At 39.3% G+C, this 12446-nt stretch overlaps 1 long non-coding RNA gene across 1 annotated transcript; it reads right to left on the bottom strand.

Annotated features, from left to right (window-relative positions):
• Positions 1-8286: 8286 nt before the first annotated feature.
• On the bottom strand, positions 8287-9328 carry LOC116650944 (uncharacterized). The gene is made up of 2 exons (XR_004303955.2): positions 9170-9328; positions 8287-9109 (listed from the first exon to the last, which is right to left on the bottom strand). It is a non-coding gene; the product is annotated as an uncharacterized lncRNA (long non-coding RNA).
• Positions 9329-12446: the final 3118 nt, after the last annotated feature.

Raw genomic sequence — 12446 nt, forward strand, 5'->3', positions numbered from 1 at the left:
CAAGTTTAATCTCACAGAGAGGTGGTTCCTATTTTACCTATAAGCCCAAAGTAATTGTTACACGTTTCGTGACAATATCATAATACCCTGTATAAAAAGTGTACTGTGGTGAGTTGCCCAATTGCATTGTCAATGTTAACTAATGATGCTGATGCCACAGAATAAACAGCAACTAATGAACTAAACGCGAGTCGCAGTCTAAAAACAAATTAATTAGCAGCGGGCTATGAAGCATGTTGCAACTTGCAGCGCGACGAACTTTGACATACAACAAAAAAAGAAGAAGAAAGGCAAAAAAAAAAAAATAAATAAAAACTGTAGCTTAAATATCAACAGCATTAAGCACACATTGAGCAATTGGCAACTGGCGAGTCTGGCCAATTGAGAAATGAAAGCACACGCTGGTTACACACACATAATTGGGCCCGGGAGAAATCTAGAACCCGGCGGCAGCAATCGGTAAAGCAATTGAAACAGCGCTCCGTAGCACTTTCTTTGCCATTTTCAATTTAATGCATAGTTACAGGAAGAAAACACTTGCCAATGCACAGCCACACACACACTCCACACAGACGGACATTGTCGTGTAGCTTATAGATACATTTCATTTCATTGCATTGCAAATGATGCTTGTTCTTTGCGGCTTGTGTGTGTGTGTGTGCGTTCGTATATGTATGTGCTTTCAGTATTTGTTGTATTTGTATTTGCGTCGACAATCGAGCCCATGTGCTTGAGCTGCTGGCACGTTCCTGTCTCTGGCAATGGCAACAAGGATGTGCAGATACATATACAAATATCTGTGAGATACATTTAGAAAATACTACATGGCTTTGGCTTAAATTACTGCCAACTTAAGCGCATCTGCGGTAAATTCAATTAAACAATTTAGCATTGCTGTTGATTTTGTTACCCAGTTTCAGACAGCAGACGTCTCCGCCTTCCCCTCTCCCCCCTTCCTCTTCATCCAACGTTTACAGCTGATGTAAATAAGCAACATTTAGCAGATTGCTGCAACTTTTGCTGTGCGTCTATATGTCTGTGTGTGTGCCGGTGTGAGTGTGTGTGTGTTTTGTTTTGGCATTTGCTAAACATGAAGTGTTATGCAAATATTTGTGTATCACATTTATTTTTTATATCCTTGCTTTAATTTGACTTTGTTTAAATTGGGGATTTCCCGGGCTTGGATACTTTACACATCATTTTCACATAGATATATTAATATTTATCGTTTAGTTAATGCCATATCTTTTTATTTAGACAATTCCTGGGCCAACAGCTGCCCGCTATTTCCTTGCCAAAATAATTTTTGCACAGCTGCTCTTAATTAAATGGATAAACCTTTAAGGAAAAAACGGCTCAGGTAAATAGCAACTCATATACCTTTGTGTATAAGTAAATAAATATATAGATATGTATTCACATTGAATAAAAGACTCTGTTGAAATTCTGCACGTTTCGCTCTCGTCTTCTGCTCTTAAAGTCCACACATGACTGAAAAATGCATGCTCACTAATTACAGTTGACAAACGTGTTGCCACAAAGTGTGGCAGCAACAACAGCAACAGATTTAGATTGTATTTACATGCAACGTCCTTGTGACCCACTGTCAAAATAAGTCGCAAACAGATAAAACTTGGGAAAGCAAATTTATGGCAAATTTCTGTTGCCACCCAAACACCAAAATTAAATGAATTCCCAAAATGGAGCTGTGCACTCGAACAATGAATACTCTATAGAACACACTTGAAGAAGAAATGAAAAGAAGTCAAGAAATGAAAAAGAAGTCTGTGCATATGCACTATATATATATGAATGAAAATAAATAAAAAATAAACAAAATATAACTTATGAGGTTCTGTTCATACAAACTAGGAATATTGATGTTTTTCATTTTTCTGATCTGAAGCCAGCCAAATAAAGATTTAAATATAGTATGTTCGCTAAAAACAGCATTCAAATTATCACAAATAATTAAGTTAGTCTCTTTTTTTTTTGCTTAAAAATGTGATAGACAATTTATTTATTTTGGTTTTTTTCTGCTTAAAACGATACCCTCGTCAATTTTCTAGCTTCATTTAATTAACAAACGAGCAGTTTTTCATTCCAAAATATATCCATAAATCATATTAATGCAGTTAACAGAACTAACTGATTTGCATAGGGCATAAAAAACAAACTGTGCCATTTGGCAATATTACTCAATTAATTTATCATTTATCAAGTGGTTATTGCCAAAACGACAACAACAGCAACTCGAATGCAGCAGCAGCCACAACAACAACAACCACACACAATGCTGACAGTGGCAGGCGGCACAGTTGCCATTCAAATGCCGCGTCGAGTGTCCACAACGGTCAGCGACGACAGGCAATGCCAGCAACTGTTGCTGTTGTTGTTGCAACTGTTGCTGCAGTAACTGCTGCTGCGGCGCCTTTGCTGCTGGTCCGGTGTCAATTTGGTTGCCTGTTATTCTCGCGCAACTTTTGTAACATGCATTTTTAAGGCGAGCTTCTGGCTGCCGGGGGTGTTGCGGATGAGATGGGGTGTCTGGCATGTGGTAGGTGGGATAGACAGATGAACAGACCCATTACGCCCATATTGCTGGCCATTTGGGCAGCAATGTGCTGCTCGTTGTTGCCCATTACCTCGAGCAATTGTTGTTGCTGCCTACTGCTTGCTGCTGCTGTTGGCGCGCGAATTTTGACATTTTCAATTGTCATTTGGCTGTTTGCTGGTTTTGACTGTTGATTTTGCAGTTAATTTTTCATTTTGACATTTCCATTTGTCAATAATAACATGTTGACCCGCCGCTTGCCCAATATCTGCTGCTCATTCGTGTTGCATCCCGATGCGCTGCTGCCAATGTTGCCAATGTGGCCCGATAATTGGATTTTTGGCCAAAAGTGCTGTGGCACGTAATGGGATGTGCGTTTAATATGTGAACTGTTCACGTGTTGTTTGTTCTTGTTCTTGTTGTTCTTGTTGTTGCAACAACTGAGTTGGGTTTTAGATAATGTGTGGCATGCCCACGCCCACGCCCAAACCCAACGCCAGGCAGGCAGTGACATTTCAATTACGCACCGTTGCAGTCACCGTTATAGATAGACAATGCAACTGCTGACTGCAAATAGTTGGCTGTTCACTGTTGACTGTTGACTGCTCACTGCTCACTGTTGACTGCTGACGGTGCAGCTTTAGTTTATTATACAACGGCAACTTCTAAGAAAACGCAGAACAGCCTGGTCAGCATTATCAGTCGAGGCTGTGGCAGGTCACATCTGCCGGCCAGCATTATCGGGACACACAGCACCCACATGCTAATGAGACGCACATGCCGAGAGAGAGAGAGAGAGAGAGTAGGAGAGAAGGGGAGAGCGTAGTGCGGGGCACAAAAGGTTTAGGCCTGGTCAGTCAGTTATGCCTCATGCATGAATCGGCTCAAGTTAAATGCTGGTTAAACAGACAACAGCAGCAACATGATCGATGCTTGTTGAATGGATTTAATTTGCTGAAAGAATACGCGTTGAAGTAGAAGGTGAAATGCACTTGTATCAAACACCATAAAAGACGAGTGTGAGGGAGAGCAAGAGTGGGTAGAGGGGGGTTGCAAGTTGAAGTCTGGCAATCTGGTTAACAATCTCCGCCTAAGGCAGCTGCTCAAGCGGGCAACAGTTGCTGCTGTTGCTGCTGCTGCTGCTGTTGTTGTTGTTGTTGCACTTGCGCCGCTGTTGTTACAGTAAACTACTGAGACAACGACCGCCACTTGCCATTGACAGTTGAAAAATGAAATGATGCTGCGCCTGCGCAGCGGCAGACCGTTCTAAGTGGCTGCAGTTGCTGATGTTGTTGCTGCTGTTGTTGCTGTTGTTGTTGTCTGCACAAAGAAAGACAGTTACAGTTAAATAAGCAAAAGTTTCCAACTGTCCCGCTTCGTGTGCATGTGACTCGATTTCTTTGGGATGCCTGAAGACTACAGCAGCAGCAGCAGCACCAACAGTAACAACGAGAACAGACAACAGCAGCAACAACAACAACAACACTTGCAGCAACCAATTCCCAAAGACCCAAAGACTTCCAACACCCGACTTGGCCACATGCGAGCACGCATTTTACCGTTTGAGCAGCGCTCATGCAACTGTGCGTGTTTGGGCCGGGCCTTAAACATTCTCACATGGGCCTGTCTGCAGCCTGTTGTTCTTGCAACTGGCTCTTGTGGCTGTTGCTGTTGTTGCCGCATGCTTAACCGCAATCTGTGAGTGCAGCAGAACAGAAAGAAATATGCTAACGTATCATAAGCACAAATGCGCAACAATTGTCGGCTGCGTTCTTGTTGTTGTTGTTGTTGTTGTACAACACTCTCAGTGAGATGGCACGCAAAAGTGTGTCATGAGAAGGCAACATTTGCCAGCTCATGAGGCATTTAACACTTCTGATTAAGCTGATGCTCTCAGGCGCAAGAACTAATATTCTCTTGTTCAACTGTTGGGTATATATCACATGTCAAAGAACTTGAGTGTCAGATAAGTGAAGATTATTATTTAATATTACTTATCAACTATTATTGTGTACTAATTTGTCTGTTCTTTTGTGTTATTTCATTCATATTTTTTATATATCTATTAATTAAAATGCAGTTCTTCTCTATATTTCATTTCCTATATAATTATTTATGTGTTCAAATAGAATTTTTAACATTTCGAACTTCATGTAAAATCTTCTCTGCAGATTCCATCTGCATTCGCGAAGTTATATACCTACAAATCTATTTAACATTTTCACTAATCGCATATTAATCCGTGCAAAGCTAGGCCATTACTTAATCATTTCCAACAGAAACCATTCAAAATATATATTTATGTATTTAGAGTATTTGCATAGCAGTCGGTTCAACTCATCTCGACTATTGACTGGCACATATTTCTACATGCCATTGTGTGTGCAATAATTTGATTTATCACCCGGCATTGGCTTTGTAAACATTTTATGCATTTAGCGCTGAAAATTTATTGGCAGCAGCAGCGACAACAACAACAGCGACAACAACATCAATGACAGGCTGCAACCATGCAATTGTCAACGTTATGCCAATAATTGTATTGATCAACAACTGAAATAACAATAACAGCAGCAACATCTATAACAGCGAAATCTAAACAAATAATAGGGCTGAGTTATATGCGAAACATAATGGTCAATAACCTTTCGACCAATAAATCAAATGTTGGCGTTCGGTTTAACTATAAATTAAATACCAGAAAGTCAACGAGTGCTGCTTTAGGCCCTGTTTCTGTAGCCAGCTTTTCGAGATAATCATAGGCAATAACAACAACCACGACGACAACGACAGCGGCCATAAAAACCAACAACTAAAATAATCACTCGTAAATGCCTAGTGACAATAAAATTGATGATAAACCAAATCAACAGAACAGCAATTGGAACCCAATAGAAAAGCACAGCGCCCCGAAAAGAATCGAATCTCAGCCAAACCCAAACCAAAACGAAACGAAATAATGCAAAACGAATTTGCGTTTCGCCTCGTTTTTTTTATATTTTTAGTGCCTGTGTCGCCTCTTAGGCTGTAATTCTGGCTAATACCCTGTAATGAGGGCTTAAGCTTGGTATATTTAATATTTTTTAACAAAGGCATACTTCAGTAAATTAAAAATAACTAAAAAGTGAAAAAAGTTGCGAATTTTTAGCTCTTTTAGTGTCTTTTCTCTTCTTTTGTCTTTTGCTGTTTTAATAGGTTATGGGTAGTCTGGTTCAAGAAATGATTGTGCTTATCGATACTATTGGGTCGCTTACAGGTTGTTGGCATCGATAGCGATAGTTCCGTTTTTGAGTTCCTATCGATAGCGATTGTGAAGCTTTTAAATTCCTTAAATTCTTAAAGAAACTTTTGCGTATGTAAGAGTTGAAATCTTAACTAATTCAAAAAAAGAACGATTTTATCGATTATCTAATAATATTATAATAGAAAAAGATAATAAAATGATTATAAAATCGATAGACTAAACCGATAAAAGCATTTTAATTGCTTATCGTAATATTTGTAAGTATTATCGATTGCAGTTAAAGATTTTTTAAAATATTTATAATATTATATAAAGGTTAATATATAATTTTGTAGAATTGATTGTTAGAGCAGAAATAATAGAAACTAAATAAATTACAATCAAAAACATATTATCGATAGCTGTTAATTGCTTTTAAACTGCCGCTAGAGGGTACTTAAGACTCCGGCAACTTTTATATATTAGCTGCTATTGCCTTTTAACTTGGCTAGCATCCAAGTAACCAATTGTTGTCGTTGTTGTTGTTGTTGTTCTTGTTTTTGTGTATTATGCTACTTGAACGTTAAATGAAATTAAGCTGACGTTCAGCTTGATTGGTTCTCTAGAGGCCAAGCAATGTCGGTTCACAATTGACTTTGTCTTTTTCACTTAATCATTTATAGTACCAACTGAAAATCGAATACAAACATACACACTCACAAACACGCACACACATAGGCACGAGGCAGCCCCCTAATCAAGCTGCTTCTAATGACACTGCAAGTTCTATAAAAGCCGCAACGCCCTCCCCGCCTCTTTTCCCGGTACACAAACACACACAGATAAACACAGTGAGACTCAAATCAACTGCAATTATGCTGAAAACTCAAAACTGTACTTAATTTTCAATTTTCAATGGTAATCAATTTTGTAATTGAAGATTCGGTTAGAGGTCTGCCATAGCTTTTCCAGCTGCCGAGCTGGAGGCTGCACGTTTACGACAATTGTCCCTCGAGTGGCCGCATCAGAACTTCATTCAATGGCCAAATGGTAGACAGTACAGTGAATACACTAAATACTGAATACTGTGTACTGTATACTGTATTCTGTACACTGAATGCTCAGCACTGGACCAACGAACACACTGAGTGCTCAGCATATTTTGTTGTCGTCGACTTTATACTCTCAGGGAGGGTCTTATAATATATTGTTGTGAAATGTGTAATGCATGGAAGAAGACGGTTACGAAGGTATGAAGTATATATATTCTTGATCATTTTGAGCAGTCGGGCTAAAATAGTCATATCTATCCGACTGTTTTTCTCTGTATCTGAAAGTTATCCCCAATATAGATATGTCTATCTGACCGCGTCTCTGTCTGTTTGTCAGTCTTAAAGCTATCCCCAAAATATGGACATTTCTATCTGTCCGTCTGTCTTTGAGTGTAAGATTTATCTCCGATAAAGCTATGTCTATCTGTCCGTCTGACTGTCTGTCTCTTAGCTTCCTCATGAAACGTTGCATAGGTTCGAAGTTCGAAGTTCTTGATTGAAAAAGAAAAGACTCAACATTTATTAGTTTAAATATGTTAAGTAAATAGAAACAAAATCCCATTAAGATCGGTTCAGTATATTATATAGTTGACATTGGATACATCGGACTATATAAAGATCTTGATTGAAAGTTTTCTATGTACCAAAATAACTTGATCAAACACAACATTTATAAGTTTAGCTGTGCTTATTCTATAGAAGCAAAAATCCATTAAGATCGGTACACTATATCATATAGTTGCCATAGAAACAAATCTCCTCGAAATGAAGTTCTTGTAAAACCTTTGTTTATGTTTTTCCAGATACCTTGAGATAAATGTCTGGAAGGGTATTAAAAAGTCGGTGTGCCTACGCTAGTTCTGTTCATGTTGTTGCTGTGCTTGGGCTGTTCGCTTTCCCTGGCCCTCGTCTCGTCAACAGTTTTGTGCTTTTAATTCTTATTTAAAATTGCATGCTCATCTCTTAAGTGGGCATGCTGCATTTAATTTTATTTATTCATGTTTCTTTCTCTATACTATAGAGTATATATATAAATGTATTTTTTTGAGTTCTTAAAAGCCAAGCGGCTTTGCTGTCGCAGCCGTTCGCTTGGACATTTTCCGTTGCTGTTGCTGTTCTTGTTGCTGTTTGCCTTTTCCAAGAGGGAAAATATGCTTCTATTAGTTTTTCCTCTGTGCGCCGCGGCGACTGCAACGCTTGACTGCGCCCCAGGGCTATTATTTAATTATTTTGTCAATGTGTACTTTTTTTTTATTATTTTTTTGCGCTCTCTGTTTTTTTTTTTTTTCGACCTCAAAAAGAGAAGCAACTGCAGTCAGAGCTCTTGGGCTCTTGGCTTATACAGGCATGGCACTTATATTGTGCTGCTTTTTATTTTTACTACATTTTTTATGCATTTGTTTTTTTCTTCTCTTTTTATTCCTATTGATTTTATGCTCAACATTGTTGCGTTTCAATTCGATTTGCTCTGGTCTGTTTATTTCTGCCTTTTTTCTATTTTATTAATTTAGGATACTTTGGCTTTAATCGCCGCCAAATCTGCCACCTCTTGAATAGATATCGGGCTTTTATTTATCTTTTTTTAACAATTCTTTTCAATAGAAGACACACATATAAAGTTAATTATTGTTCAGGCACATATAATTCATTTCTTTGCCAGGCTTTTGGGCTCTTTTATGCTTGGTTTTCTTTATTTTCATGCCGTGTTTTTGTTTGTTTTTTTTTGTGCCACCGAAAAATAGTTTGACAAAGAAAGTGCGCGAAAAAAAAAACATAATAAATAATGTGCTAAGAAAAGACGCTAACAATAGCGCCTAGAAAAATGCCTTCCATGTGTCTGAGTGTGTGTGTTGGCTTGTGTGTGACTGTGTGTGTGTGTGTGCCTCCATTGGGACTGCCAGTTGCTGCTAGAGCCGTGTGCATAGAAAAAGCCAAGAGTGGAAAAAGTTTATTCTGGTCAAACTGCTTCCGTCTGCGGAATTGACCTAGAAAAGACAAAATTAATAAAAAATCGCACAAAACAACAAATAAACCAAATCCATGAGTAGCAGGCAACGTCGACGTCGACGGCGACGGCACCGGAGCTTAAAGTGTCAGCGAGCAATAACAAAGTAATCAGAATTAAAGCACAAAGCCAACCACGAAGAGCGAATGCTCTAAGAACTTTCAAATCCGGGTACTTAAAGGCAAGTCTGCAGGGCCAAATATACAATTTTAGCTTGCGGTTCAAACCAAAGTGATTCTCAGGGTTCGGTTCACGGTTCTATGCAATATCTAAGCCTATGAAGTCAGGTTTGGCTTTGAGCCCGAACTTTACATATGTCTTGCAATTTATCAAACCTTTTTAATTAAATGTTTTAAATATGGTTTGGTTCAGTTGTAGGCTTATTTATTAATCTTCTAAATATTCCGGCTTAAGCTGCGGCTAATGGTAAATTAGATATTGCATGTTCTTGTGCACAAATATATTTAAAATATTCAAAAATTTTACAAATTACTTTTTTGCTGACAAAAATCGCTTTGTTTACTCCAAAATGCGTATTTAAATTATTGTAAATCAAAAGATTGGTATACAAGTATTTAAGACTCATTCTTTAATACGCTTTGCTGCAGAGCCACACGGAAATTAAATAGCAATAAAGAAAAAAATGTTAAAGAAATGTTGAATATAGAAGTAGCTACAGAATGAGCGGCCCAAAAAAATAAAAAACAACAACAACGACAGAAACCGAAAACAACACAAAAGAATCTAAACCGCACGAAAGCTGGCAGCCAAGAGCGCAGGCTAGTTTGAATGCCCTGTTCCGCATGAACGGACAGGGTATATTGGTTAAATATTAAACGTACGCGAAAGCCAATTTGGTGGAATGACTTAAGAGTGCCACGCCCACTGCCACGCCTGCTAGAAAGACTGACTGTGTATTACAAATAATTGAATAGATTGAAATGCTAAAATAAATGAGTACAGTGGTGGTCGTATAAATGGGCACACGTTTTTATTAAATGGGTATCTTGTTATTATTATTAATAACGGTTTTTCAAGTAAAGGCTATAATTACAAACTATTCATATAAAATTTTTAAATAGCGCTGTCAGTAAGTAGAAACTTATTCTACAGGTCATGACAATGCTACAACCATAGACAAGCTTACGATTTGAACAAGCATCCTTTTTGTGCTGTTGCCTGAACTGCATAGCTTAGTTATCGAGAACTTTATTTCACTAGCAAGTTGATATGTTTAAGGTAAGAGACCAAGACTTTTCGCTGCCCAAATTAAATTGGGCAACGTTTAGTTCATCCCATAGCGATAGATTTGCCAATTTTCCATTTCTGGGCACATATTAATAGTCTTCATGTCTAGAAAGTTAAGACTCTTACCCATTTAAAGTGCGAGAAAAGGTTGTGATCGTTTAGGCTCTAAAGCCTGAGGGCATAGAGTATTTTGCAGTCGGGCGCTTAGCTGCTGGCGTTCTAGCCAAATATTGTCGCCGGCCTGCGAATTTTGTTACTGTTAAATAAATCTTCTTCAGTTAAGTTTTATGTCTTCATGCGGCTTTAATGAAGCCAGCGTCGTGCCGCGTCGCGTCGTGTCGTGTCGTGTGGTGTTGCTGCCGTTCTCCAAGTTGGCCAAGTTGGACAAACTGGACAAATCGGACAGGTGACTTTGCCGCAGGCTGTTGACATGGCGCGCGCGTTTTTTTTTTTTCATTAAATTTCGGCATTATGAAAATGTTGTTGCTGCCGCTACTGCGAGTGAATGTACGGCCATGTAATTATGTTTTCATTTGGGCAGCAAAACTCCAACTTAATAGGCTGGCATAGAACTACTTTCGTTTTGTTGAAGTTTGATTTTGATGGAGCAGCACTTATAAAGAACTTTTCGTAAACACACACACATACAGATGGGCAGGCAGGCAGGCAGGCATTTATTTTGCACGTTGCGTGTGGGCACACGACACCAAATAAAGATTCCAATTCAAGTTGGCAGCCTCATAAATTGTCAATATTGCCATTTGCCGTTTGCCATTTGCCCCTGTTGTTGTTGTTGTTGTAGTTCTTCTTTCGTTGTTGTTGCTCGTTCTTTGTTGCTGTTGCTTTCCACTTTGGCACTGATTTGATTTTTGTCTGACCATTGACTTTTTCCCAGCAACGCCTGCGCCTTCGGCTTGGCCGCCTCCTTTGCCTGCTTTTCTTTATGGCCAAACTGTATTTTTGGCCAAAATGTCACTTTTTTATTGTCTTTTTATGAGCGCAGCGTGTCGCTGGCCTGGCCTGGCCCTCACAGCCAGTTGTTAAACGTGCGCCGCAACTTTCGATTAACGAAAATTATTTCACTACATTAGTGTCTCAGTGTGTGTGTGTGTGTGTGTACTCATGTGTGTGTGTTTGCCTAGGGCCTGCAATAATTGGGATTTCCTTTTTATATTTGCTTATTTTCCTTTTTTATGACACGGCTCTTCCCGAATGGTGAGATTGTTTAGTTCTTTAATGCAGCTTGTGTATGCTTAACAAATGGGACTTGTTTTAGTCTTATTTTTTGCTAGTTCTTTAAGGTTAATAAACTTTTGACAGGGGAGCTTCAAACTATATTAGACGATATTCTCTAAATTTATATATGTATCTACAGGGTTTTCTGATCGATCTGAGAGTCTGTTCGCAATCAGATTTTCTCTCTACCCCTCTTGCTCGCTCTATTACCTCCTTGCTGTATCGCTCTCTCTTTCTCCTCTGTCACTCCCTCTCCCTCTGTCTCTGTCTATCTCTTACTCTCGTACTCTCTCACTCTTTCTCTCTCCCCCCGCAGAAAGCTGCGTCTCTTTTATTTCCTCTTTCTAGCTGTCCTTAAACGTTTTACTGGCTGTTTTTTAAAAGAGGTATGTGCACTTGCCTTTGAATAAATGACCAGCTTAATTCTCGTTAGTTCTTCTGACAATTTTAGCTGGGTTTCTCATAGTCAAGCGAAAAATTGGCCTGCAACTTATTTCGCTTTAGTATTGTATGCGGTTGTTTTCTAAGTCAAATGCGTTGGGCATTTCAATTGCAGCTTTTGATAAATGGCCAGCAACTGAACGTCTGCGCTTTCATCGCTTAAGCCACAGTACATTTGACGACCGTGGGTGAAAACCACCAAAAAATGGCATTCAGCTTTCGCCCATTTCAGTTAAAATCCACCGCACAAAAGCCAAATGTTGTGTCTGTGTGTGTGTGTGTGTGTGTGTGTTTGTGTGTGTGTATGTTGACTTGTAAAGAAGCGATGAGTCACAGTACCTTTGGGCTTTAAGCCACAAAACACTTTTCTAGCGCAAGGTCAGCTGCACACCAGTTGTTCTCGCACTCGCACACACACACACACGCACGCACACTCATAACTAACGTTCGCTTTTGGGAAGCTCAGTTCCGTTGTCTGTCTCTGTGTGTGTGTGTGGCAGTTGCTTTGCTTCAGCGACACAAATTACGTGCCCAGCGCGCTTGTCATGCCCGTTTCAACTTGCCGCATGCAAAAGCTGAAGTTGTAAGTCACTCGACGTTCATTATTCTGCCAAGTGCCACGCCCACCCAACCGCCCCCCTTTCGCACCGGTTGCCACAAATTTTCACGCCTCTGCCGCTGTTGCAG

The sequence above is a fragment of the Drosophila virilis genome, chromosome 5 (genome assembly GCF_030788295.1).
Source record: "Drosophila virilis strain 15010-1051.87 chromosome 5, Dvir_AGI_RSII-ME, whole genome shotgun sequence".
NCBI classification, from domain to species: domain Eukaryota; kingdom Metazoa; phylum Arthropoda; class Insecta; order Diptera; family Drosophilidae; genus Drosophila; species Drosophila virilis.